The 12,694-nt window shown below is 38.4% G+C and overlaps 1 long non-coding RNA gene across 1 annotated transcript in view; it reads right to left on the bottom strand.

Moving 5' to 3' along the window:
* Positions 1–11,953: 11,953 nt before the first annotated feature.
* Positions 11,954–12,694, bottom strand: part of LOC108296880 — an 8,088-nt gene continuing 7,347 nt past the window's right edge. The window contains exon 3 of the long non-coding RNA XR_001822017.2: positions 11,954–12,077. This is a non-coding gene — a long non-coding RNA (uncharacterized LOC108296880). The remainder of the gene's footprint in view (positions 12,078–12,694) is intronic.

Genomic DNA, 12,694 nt, shown 5'->3' with positions numbered 1-12,694 from the left:
GCAATCTGTGTCTTATCCGGGGGTACTGGTTTGCTACACCATGAGAAGAGTTTCCCCTCCTCCTGATTTGTTTATGCCTGATTGCCAAAACCCCACATCTGGGGTTAAATAGCTTTATCTTCCTCTGGGATGAATAGGCAAGCAAAACGAAAGCAGAATCAAGGTATGCCCATGAAAAAAACTATTACCAGAGGGTGAAGAATGCCAAACATGATGCTGAAAACAGAGGAAAAACAAGCCTCCAAAACGGATTTCTTTCAGAAAGCAAATTGTTACAAACTGTCAACCTCAACAGGATGAAGCAGGAAAAATAGAGAATAAAAGATTCTAGGATGAGAGAGAGATGAATGAGATGAGAAAGGCATTTAAGAAAACTAAAAATCTAATAGCAGAACTCAAAATGACAACAATTAGGAGAAAAAATGAAAAATTCAGAAAATCAAATCTGTCATCACAAGGACAACATTAAGAAACTCTTAGGAACACACAGAGATAGAAAATGAAGAAATGAAAAACAAAATATAAGATGATGAGTGTTTAGGACAGAGATTAGAGAGTCCACTGAGTAATTATGTGGTGCTCCTAAGGAATAAAATGGAAGAACGGATCAAGAACAAGAATCAGACATAAATGTAGAATATTTTTCTAGACCAAAAAAATACTGAGGAATCCAACTCAATAAGTTACATCACATTCCTAGAAAAATTAGATTACATTCTGACAAATGCTTAATTTACAAGAACTGCAAAGAAACAGAAAACCCAAGCCTATGAGTAGAAAAGTGGGTTATGTGCAAAGAATAAAAAATCAGGCAAACCTAGTCTTTTCTGTGACACTAAATAGTAAAGACAAAATATTGGCAGATATCTGGGGGGAAATTGCAGCATAAGAATTTTGTCACCTGCAGGAAGCTCTTCTTGCAGTGTGAAGTCAACATAAACATAGTTCCAGATTTGTATAGATTCTGAAAACATGTTAATCCTTTGCCTCTATTTTAAAAGGTATATACCATCCAAATGAGAGAGAAAGTTAAATAAAAATCTCAAGAGTGTAAGTTTTATGTTGTCAAAATGTCAGGCAGTAACAACTGATAACTCTTAGTTCAAATAACTGTTTAAAATTTACTTATGATACCAAAAGCAAATCTGAATTTTCTATTTAAAAAAGAAGATACAGACTACAATGATGATTTAATTAAAATCTTAGTGGAAAATTTAAATTTATATTATGAAACCCAGGAATGAAATTGATTATAATGGAGAAAAGGTTTTTAAATGTCACAGGTTTTTGTTTTGTTTTGTTTTGTTTTGAGACAGAGTTTTACTTTTGTAGCCCAGGCTAGAGTGCAATGGCACAATCTCAGCTCACTACAACCTCCACCTCCCAGGTTCAAGTGATTCTCCTGCCTCAGCCTCCCAAGTAACTGGGACTGCAGACACACACCACCAAACCCAGCTAATTTTTGTATTTTTTGTAGAGATGGAGTTTCACCATGTTGATCAGGCTGATCTGGAACTCCTTACCTCAGGTGATCCACCCACTTTGGCCTCCCAAAGTGCTGGAATTACAGGCATGAGCCACCATGCCAGGTCCCACAGTTCTTATAATAAGGTGGACTCAAAAAATTGCCCTCATTCTTGATTTTGATGTAAGACAATAACAATTTTTTATTTAAAAAATTAAAGATAATAAAATAAAATACCCTATATATGACCTTCAAATCAGTGAAGATAAATGCAAACACATCATGATACAATCCTGCTTTTAGCTTTTAAAATGCCTGTTAAAATTCTATGTGTAACATGTGAAATATATATTTTTATTTTCAATGTTTTTTAAAATAGACATATTAATTTTAAGTACAAAAAAATTAAGAGATGTGGCTCATGCATAAATGGAAAAAAGCTGCATTGGCATTTTCCAATCAATTCCCAGCGACTGACATTTGTCTGCTATCTGAAACTCCCCATCAGAACTGTCCTGCGCAGTCTCAAACAACCCATGAGAAAATGGCTTTGTGTAAACTTCCAGTTGGAGTTTTTGAAAAATGTAATCTGCATTGCCTTAAACAACTATTCACACATTTACTGGGGTTATATAGAGGGTTCTTCTTTTTGAATTCTAGAATGGCAATTACTCCTGTACCCATGTTTTTATTAGGTATGGGCTCTTAGAGGCTCAAGATTTTTATTTTTAAATTTTTACCACCTAGCCCAGAGCCTGGGTATATGTTTGTTGAATTGAACTGAAATGAACTGCTATAAATAAGATTATTTTGCCAGATGGCTGTTGCCATCAGCATGCTCATTCCCATTATTGGTCAAAAAGCATCAACATCATAGCCTTGCGTTTCTTTAGTTGCCTCTTGAGCCATTTGAAACAATTCTTCCCTCCATATTTTTCTGAGTTTATTCACACCTGCAAAACCCAGGTGGTGTTTGTTACTATATATGCTTTTAATTACCCATAGCTTAAATGAGCCATAGTTGTGAAGCTGTATTTTCTGCTCAAATTTAAAACTCTTTCTCCATCATCTGCGTTTATTTAGGTTCTGACTTTTCCCCTCAAGTTCAATGGATCTGCATTAATTTTAATTTCTTTGGAAAACTTGTTTAAGCAAACAGTTTAAACATGGCATGCTTTTCCCACACGTTCAGGCCTTTGCTCCTGCTGTTCACTTGGCCCAAGCATCCGTTCCTCAGCATGTGTGTATTCATCTGAATGCAGGTGCTACCTCCTCAGTGAAGCTTCTCCTTCACCATTGCACGTTGCACAGTCATTATGACAACACCTATCAGGTAGGCCAGGACCTGTGTCTCCTTCATCCCAGTCCCCTTGCTTAGAACACTATGACCCACATGCATTCAGGAAATCAGTATTTACCCAGAGCTGACTCTGGCCCTCTGCCAGACCTCCAGGATATAGCAGTGAGCAGGTAAACATGGAACTATCCTTATGGAGCTCCCAAGTTTACCTAAGAAATAAGATAACAGTTGGGTTTTTCAATATAAACATTTGCTACGTCACACAGTGTTTTGTTTTGTTTTTTAATGTTTTTGAGATGAGGTCTTGTTCTGTCATCTAGGCTGGAGTGCAGTTGGCACGATCACAGATAACTGCAGCCTTGAACTCCCAGGCTCAAGCAATCCTCCGACCTCAGCTCTCAGAGTAGCTGGGGTAACTGCAGGCATGCACCACCATGCTGTGTGAATTTTTTAATTTTTTGTAGAGACAGGATCTCGCCTTGTTGCCCAAACTGGTCACAAACTCCTTGTTTTAAGCAATCCTCCAGCCTTGGCCTCCAAGAGTTCTGGGATTACAGACATGACCTCTGCACCCAGCATTGAGGTAAGAGTTTTGACAGAGCAGTGGCCAAAATAAATGGAGTGGTATCCATGAGGTGTGAAGGGGTGTACTTTAGATACAGTGGTCAAGGTAGAGCTACCTGAGGAGAAGCTGGGCCAAGGTCTGAAATACAAGAAGGAACCAGCCATGTGGAAAGCTAGGTAAGTTTGCATCCTAGACAGAGAGAAGAGTGTGTGCAAAGTCACCGAGGATGCCATGGGCTTTCTGTGTTCAAGGACAATAAACAGAGGCAGCGCAACTGGACCACAGGGTGAGAGTCCTCAACAAGGGAGAAGAGCAGCAAGACCTAGTCAGTTATGCAAGGAACCCAGAAAATGCCGGCCCCACAGTCAGTGGGGAGTTTTGTAGCAGGCAGGGAATCCATTAGCCATAGGTTCCGATTTAAGGTTTTTAAGTAGGAAAGTGACATGACCCCATTTCCACTTTTAAAAGATCACTGTAAAAGTGGATTGGCATGAGACATATTTTCCCTGAACAGTGATACTGTTTACTAAAATGGAGAAGAAGGAGCATGGATGTATTAGTCTGTTCTCACGATGCTAATAAAGACATACCCTAGACTGGGTAATTTACAAAGAATAAGTGATTTAATGGACTCACAGTTCCACATGACTGGGGAGGCCTCACAGTCATGGCAGAAGGTGAAGGAGCAAAGGCACGTCTTATGTGGCAGCAGGCAAGAAAATGTGTGTAGGGGAACCGTCCTTTATAAAACCATCAGATCTAATGAGACTTATTCACTATCATGAGAACAGCATGGGAAAAACCCTCCCCTATGATTCAATTACCTCTTACCAGGTCCCTTCCATGACACATAGAGATTATGGGAGCCACAGTTCAAGATGAGATTTAGGTAGGGACAGAGCCAAACCATATCAATGGGCTTTGGAGGTGGCTGAGTTTGCGGCACCATATGTTTGAAATGGAAGTCTCAAGTAGGCAGGTGGATAAGCGAGCTTATAGTTCATGGGAAATGTCTGGCTCAGAGATTTAATTTTGGGCAATATTTGCATATATATGTGTTTAAGGTTTTGGGATAGAAACAGATCATTTCAAAAAGAATGGAATAGGACCCCGGCCACTTCCTGGTGCACTCAAACATTTGTAGGTCAGAGGGCGGAGGGAAAATAGGCTAACAAGCACAAGAAGGAGGGCCCAGAAGGTGAGGAAATGTGACTTGGAAGACAACAAAAGTAGAGTATTTCAGAAGGAGCAAACAACTCACTGAGTGGAATTTTGCTGGGAAGGTGAGCAAATGAGAGTGGAAGAGGTTCTTCTAGCGGGTCAATGGGTGGTTGTTGATGGCCTTGTCAAAGCAGTTTCAATGGGTTGGTGGAAACAGAAGTCAGAGTGAACAGATTGCAGATGGGGCTGGAGGCAAGGAGGGAAAGAAGAGGGAGTTGGCCCTGGAGAGAAATTTTGCTGCCCAGGAGGGTGGAGAAATAATTTTCTTCTTATATCCACAAGGAATACAAAATATAAATTTTTTTTTTTTGAGACGCAGTGTCACTCTGTCACCCAGGCTGGAGTTCAGTGGCACAATCTGGGCTCACTGCAACCTCCGCCTCCCAGGTTCAAGTGATTCTCATGCCTCAGCCTCCTGAGTAGCTGGGATTACAGACATGCGCCTTAACACCTGGCTAATTTTTGTATTTTAGTAGAGATGGAGTTTCACCATGTTGGCCAGCCTGGTCTTGAACTCCAGACTTCAGATGATCCAACCCCTTGGCCTCCCAAAGTGCTGAGATTACAGGTGTGAGCCGCCACCCCCGGCCAAAACATAGGTTTTGAATACACTGTAGTATTTTTTTTTTCAAGCCCACTTAAAATTTATGAAGAATCAACTGATCAAATAGCAATAAATGGTTTAAGTATGGGAGAAACCTTTTGTTAATTACACTACTTTTTTGTTAGTTTTTGCACCCTCCTACATAGCTAAATTAATTATAGCTGACATTTTGTGAGCAATTAGAATTTGCCAATCAAAATATACTATTTTAATTTCATACTCAAAACTACCTGTGATGCAGGTACTCTCACTATCCCATTTTATATACAAGGATCCAAGTCTTGGAGAGTTAATAGACTGTATCAGATAACAGAGTAAGTTCCGCTTGTTATGGCAGCATTGAGACCCAAGTTCTGACTTCAGAGTCCGCCATTCCTAACCTCCAAGAAATAAGAGTTGGAGACAAGAAAGTATGAATGACATAAGATAAACACTAGAATGTTTGCCATCTCCATCAAAGGAAAGTGGTCTTTTTCAATTCATTAATAATTTTGGGAACAAGATGAATGTCCTTGTGGAATAATCTTGAGCAGCAACTTAAATAATTCTGCTGGTAGTTGAGAACAAATGAATGGAGGCTGTAGGTGTGATTCTTTTTTTTCTTCATGTGAGTGGGAAAAGGACTTAGGAAATGCCATCCACCTCCCACTAAATCTGGAATATTTAAGACAAAACTAAATATGAGTGTCTAAATATGCCCAAGACATTCATAAGGGATGTGTCTCAGTGGAAGTAGTCTATTCAGGTTTACTGAATTTATGACTGTGTGCTTATGGCAATAGTTTCTAGGCATGTTTTTTACAAAAGTAGATTCTCTAAACATTCCACTAATTGGAGCCCTGCATTTCATCAGTGTTGAAGACAAGGTCCTAGGAGAAAAACTGAGGGTTGTCCTTTGCCTGAGAGATCATTAAATGTGTACATATCAGGAAAAGACAAAGAAACGTGGAACATGAGTCTCACTGGACAGAGGAACCAACAAGACAGAACACGCTTGGCTTTCTGTACTAATAGCTGCTCTGTCCATTCTGAGAGTAAAGAGACAAAACTCAACTCTATTCACGCACCCAGCCATTCACTCATTTACGCATTTAGTCACCTTGAAAGTGATTTCAAGCTTTTGCAAAGCACACAGCATTGCAAAAGAAGCAGTCCAAGCTCTTGAGTTTACAGACTTCACAGGGAAATGGTTTCCTTGGCTGATTTGCCAAGTGCCGTTAAGAGTGATAGACACTAAAACAGGATGGTGAGAGAACCGGAGAGAGAGAAGTGACATAATATGCAAGACTTTATGTCAACACCATAGCATAAATGGTTTTTATCTTTGAAATTTTAAGGCAGGTATGTCCCCACTGTTTAAATTACAAAGAAAATAAATAAATAATTCACTCAGAGAGCACTGGTATTCCTGGGTTTACATATGTACAGTTGGGATGTAATATACAGACAAACTTCTATCTCTTTTTTGTTCAATGATATGTTGTGCTTTATACCACATTATGTAATTTCTAACATTATTAAGAATTCTTCTTTTATATATAGACCACTTTTTTCTATACAGCAACTTTTAAACATAAAAAAACAGCTGATTACAATGACTTTTTAATCTTTTATCTTTTCCCCAGGAGTAACTTTCTTCTATTCTCACCCTCCTTTCTGGCTACAGCCTTAACAAGAGGTTGCAGATGAACATCTGAGATGCAGAGAGACTCTAGGTGCCTGACGTGTCCAGCACAGGGTGTGGTGCCAGCCTCCAGATCATGGCCTCTGCCTCCCATCAGGGGTTCTGCTCAGCCTGGGATCAAGATAGCTGAAGACACGTAGTTTTCACTGCAGCCCCTCCCTCCTTCTCAGCAGACAGAATCACACATTACAAAATCATCCATAAGAATGCAGTATAAAAATTACCTTCCATATGCTACGTTCATGGAGAGTCCACCACCAAGATTCACAGAAGCCTTTAGCTTTTCTTTACCATTTTGGTATCAAAAAGTGATACCTGCCAGAAGTGATATTCTGCCTCTACATGCCATGTTAATCACTGTTCAACATTCTGTTATATGAATAAAATGTAACTATTTAAGCATTCCCCTTTTTTTGGCCATGTGGATTCTACGGATCCTTTGATTGTTGTAGCTAATAAAATAAGCTGAGATAAACATATTCGTACAAACTGCTTTTGTTTTCATCTCTTATTATTTCTGTAAGCACACATTTCCAGGAATGAGTAAAACTACTGGGTCAAAGGACACAAACTTTTTTTTTTTTTGAGACGGAGTCTCACTCTGTCACCAGGCTGAAGGGCAGTGGCATGATCTTGGCTCACTGCAACCTCTGCCTCCTGGGTTCAAGCAATTCTCCTGCCTCAGCCTCCCAAATAGCTGGAATGACAGGCACACACCACCTAGCCCAGCTAATTTTTGTGTCTTTAGTAGAGACGAGGTTTCACTATGTTAGCCAGGATGGTCTCAATCTCTTGACCTCGTAATCAGGCTGTGTCAGCCTCCCAAAGTGTTGGGATTACAGGTGTTAGCCACCACACCTGGCCAGGACATGAACATTTTTAGGGCTCAGGTTAAATCCCTTTCCAGAAAAAATGCAGAAATTTCTACTTCTTCAAGGAATATATAGGTGGATCTGTCTTACTAAATTCTGAACTAACATAATCATAACTTAAAAAATATATATGTATATTTATTATATGTCATGAGTAAAACAGTATCACATTGTTATTTGAATTCTGTGAGTTCTTTATTTGAATTCTTTTAATGTTCTATAAGCCACCCACATTTCCCCTATTTTGAATTACCTGTTACTATTCCTTGCTCATTTGATACTTTGGAGTTTCCATGTTTTAATAATGTGTTTGAGTTCACTGCATATAAAGAATAGTAACCTATTATTGTATCTGTAGCAAATATTTCTAAGTATCACCCTAATTAGTGGTCTGACTTTCAATTGTACCTCTGCCTTTTGCAAAAGGATGGATAGAAGCAAGGACAATGATGCATTAAAGCATATGATGCCTTTAGGGGAAGGAAGGTTTGGGTGGGGGTGAAGTTGCTAGACACTTGTGTAATGAGGCTGATAAAATGGACTGTTAGGAGTTGTGCATGGTTGTCTTAGTCTATTTTTTGCTGCTGTAACAGAATACCTCAGACTGGGTAATTTATAATAAACAGAAATTTATTTGGTTCATGACTTGGGAGACTGGGAAGTCCACGAGCATGGTGCTGGCTCTGGTGAGGGCTTTCTTGCTGTGTTATAATATGGCAGAAGGCATTACATGGAGACGAAGTGCATGTGTGAGACAGAGAAAATTCAGGTCACACTTATACTTTTATCAGGAGAACTTATCCTTTTACTCCTTCTGAAATAACTAACCTACTCCTGAGATAGTGGCATTAATACCTTCATGAAGGTACAGCCGTCATAATCTAATGATCTCTTAAAGGTCCCACCTTTTAAGTGGTGCCACACTGTTAGAATGACAATTAAATTTCAACTTGCATTTTGAAGAAGACATTCAAACTCTAGCAATAGTTTACACTTTGAATTGTTATTAGGATTCATGAATTTATTTTAGGATTCAGAGATGAACGATTGGAGGCTTAAAAAGAAAGGAAGTGATATAATCATATCCATATCTTAGAGATTTAATGGTAGGGAGGAGAATGTGTTTAGAGGTGAGAAGCCCTTCCAAGTCTACTCTCGGACTAAAGAAAGAACCTTCCTATTAGTACCCTGGAATTGACTTAAAGGCTTTAAGTTTTTTAAGCTTAACTTTTAATATTTGTATTTAAAACAAAAATATGGCATGAAGTAGAGTGGGCATATCTTTGTCAAAGGAAACAATAGCTAAAGATGAGTGAATATATTAATAAATTCAAAGAGATTGTGGGGCTGAAATTAAAGAAATACAGTCCCTTCTTTGCAAATATATGCCTATTTGGTGGCTATATTTAGCTAAGCCTTGAAGTCACGTAAAAAAATAAGGGAGAGAAAACTGTGAGAGACAGAGGCTGTTCTAAGAGTGGAAGGTATTCAGTGTTACACAGAGTTTGGAGTCATTTGCAGACAATGGGTAATAACCTTTAGTTTTGGTTATGAATAAATAGCTTATTGGGAATATTAGCCTAGTAACATGCAGTACGGATTGAAAAGAGAAAGAGAATAGAAGCAGAAGACATTTATGAGTTTATTGCTTTGCCAGATTTCCAGAGGACAATTCAGTGATATATACCAACATGCATAACACATCCATTTTTTGATCCAACTTCTTCACTCTTAGGAATTGTGTTTAAAGATGTAAGTGCAAGGATGTTCATTGACAGTTATTTAAAATAGAGAAAATATTTTAAAATCAAACATCCAACAATAATTCATTCACTTTATGACTGTAAAGGCATTTCCCCCAAATCCAATTAGTCATCTGATAGCCTTTGAATTTTAAGTTCTCAACAGTCCCCATAAAATCAAGTGTAGAGCGTAGGATGGACTTTTGTCATAGCAGAACAACTGTGAGCTCTGGATAGGTGTGTGAATTTGGCAAGCCACTTGATATAGTTTGGCTGTGTCCCCACACAAATCTCATCTTGACTTCCCAAGTGTGGTGGGAGGGTCCGGGTGGGAGGTAACTGAATCATGGGGGCAGGTTTTCCCAGGCTGTTCTAGTGATAGTGATAGCGAGTAAGTCTCACAAGATCTAATGGTTTTAAAAATGCTAGTCCCTTCTCACAAGCTCATTCTCTTCTCTTGTCTGCCACCATGTGAGACATAACTTTCACCTTCCGCCATGACTGTGAGGCCTCCCCAGCCACGTGGAACTGTAAGTCCTGTAAACATCTTTCTTTTGTAAATTGCCCAGTCTTGGGAATGTCTTTATCAGCAGCGTGTAAACAGACTAATACACCACTTAACCTCTTTAACTTTGTTTCATCTGTGAAATGGGAATAATGAGATGATCTTTTCTTTGGTTACTGTGGAATTGAACAAAAATAAAAAGCCTTTCTTTACTTAATTTTTGCCTCACCAGATTAGGAATATCAGATAAGGAATATCAGTACATAAAATAGATATTTCTACCTTAATGAAGTAGTAACATACACCCAATCTACTGCCTAAGATGCTAAAATGTTTTTACTTTATAATTAGTCTCCTTGGATAAACCACAGAATCATTTTTCTCCAGTATTAGAAAGCTTTGCAATTTTCATAAGTACATATGCAAATTAAAAGGATCTCACCTCAATTATGAGTACTTAAGATAACATAATTATGTTATTCATGTGACCTACCTTGATTTTACATTCAAATACATAGTGTGTTTTCTAAAAAAGAAGGCCTAACTTCTTTAGATTCATCTAAAACATTTCGCTCATGGAAACAAAATCCTATTTAACATTTTTGTCTTCAGGCAAAGAAATAGGGAATCCTATTTGCCCTTTTTCTGTCCTCATTCATGCTCTAAATATTAGACTCATTAGGGGAACAAATTCACATGCTTGGAAACAAGTAACTACTGTGCTTGGTCATAAATGCTGTTTTATTAACATGAGATTTAATGTTGTTCCTCCAAATTTTATCCCAATATCTAACAAAACTTTTTCTTTTTTTTTCATATAAGACTTAAGGACCATTTCAAGCCTGAAGGCTCAAAATTGGCAATAGTAAAATCACTATACACTCTTTTTTCCTTTCACATTTAATTCTCTCTCTCTCACTTATTTTCCTTTGAAGATAAAAAAAGAACAGATAAAGTCATGTTTTGGGGCAAACAGCATAAGGTGTTGGCAATAAATTGCAAAAATTGGAACATGGATCTTAAGATAAAATTGGTGCCATGGTGAATCTTTAAGAGTTGAAAATAACCTTTCATCAATCTGAGACCTACATCTAAAAAAACAGTGTACATTGAATTATAGACGAGCTAAATTTTTCTAGGTGTATGTGTCTTCAGAGAGGGTCAAGCTGGTGGATGAGCTCAGCTGTGCTGACTCCTTGAGTGTATATGGTGACCCAGGAGGGGCGGTTGGAAATGTGGCTGTGATTCTTGGAGAGGTAATGAATAAGGGAAAAGCTGGAAGAGCAAAATGGCTCACAGTGCCTGATGAGTGCACCACATGCCTGGAAAAAGAGCTAACAGCGTCTCCAAAAAACTTCCGAGTGGTCTCTGGAGGGTGCAACTGAATGAGTGTTCTACAGACTAAGAGAAGACATTAAAACAAAAAACAAAAAAACAAAAAAACAAGTTTAAGGTGGCATAATTTACATATAAAACAATGCACCTTTTGAAAAAATTAAACTTTTTTTGAGATAATTGTATATTCACATGCAGTTGTAAGAAATAAAACAGAAAGATTCTATGTACCATTTACTCAATTTCTCCCAATGGTAAAATAGTACATATTGGAATGTCACAACCATGACATTGCCATTGACACAGTCAAGATAAAGAACAGTTCTATCAACACAAGAATCCCTCATGTAGCCTCTGTACAGACACACACCCCCTTCCTCACTCTCACTATCTCGGACACCTGCCAACCACTGTCCTGTTCTCCATTTCCATAGATTTTTTCATTTCAGGAATGCTTTTTAAATGGAATCATATACTATGTGACACTTTAGGGCAGAGCTTTTCATTTAGCATAATTCCCTGAAAATTAATCTAAGCTGTGGTAGCAACAGTTCATTCTTTTTTATTGCTGAGTAGTTTTTCATGGTAGCAATGCACCACAGTCATCCACTGAAAGACAAAATGTATAAATTTTAAGGTTAGGCTTTTTTATGGGTTTTGACAAATTGAGACACCCACAGAATCATCACCACAATCAATGAAAAGGACATTTACCCAAGATAAATGAAAGTGTATTTCCACATACAAATGACATGGGCACTTATAGCAGTTTGATTCATAATACCTAAATATTAGAAACAATCCAAATATCCAACCACAGTTAAATATATAAACAAATAAATTATGTTATATCTACATGATACAATACTACCAACAGTAAAAAGCAATGGCCCTCTGATACACACAGCATGGATGAATCTCAACAACATCACACTTAGTGAAAAAAAGCAAGGCAGAAAAGAACATATGCTCTGTGCTTTCCATTCACATGGATTTCTGGAAAAGGTCAGACCTATGGTGTTAGAAAGCACGTCAGTGATTGCCTAGGGCTGGGTGAGATGGGGGGCAGGGGTATTGGATGCAAAGGAATACAAGATTTTTTTGTAGCATAAGAAAACATTTTTGGGCGGGGTGCAGTGGCTCACGCCTGTAATCCCAGCACTTTTTATAAGGCCAAAGTCAGAAGTTTGAGATCAGCCTGGCCAAAATGGCAAAACTCTGTCTGTACTTAAATTACAAAAATTAGCCAGGCATGGCGGTAAGCCCTGTAATCCCAACTACTCGGGAGGCTGAGGCACGAGAATCACTTGAACCTGGGAGGCAGTGGTTGCAGTGAGCTGAAATGGTGCCATTGTACTCCAGCCTGGAAACAGGGTGAGACCCTGTGAAAGAAAGAAAAAA

The sequence above is a fragment of the Cebus imitator genome, unplaced genomic scaffold (genome assembly GCF_001604975.1).
Source record: "Cebus imitator isolate Cc_AM_T3 unplaced genomic scaffold, Cebus_imitator-1.0 Scaffold749, whole genome shotgun sequence".
Lineage (NCBI taxonomy): Eukaryota > Metazoa > Chordata > Mammalia > Primates > Cebidae > Cebus > Cebus imitator.
This window is presented reverse-complemented; position numbering and strand designations above follow the sequence as displayed.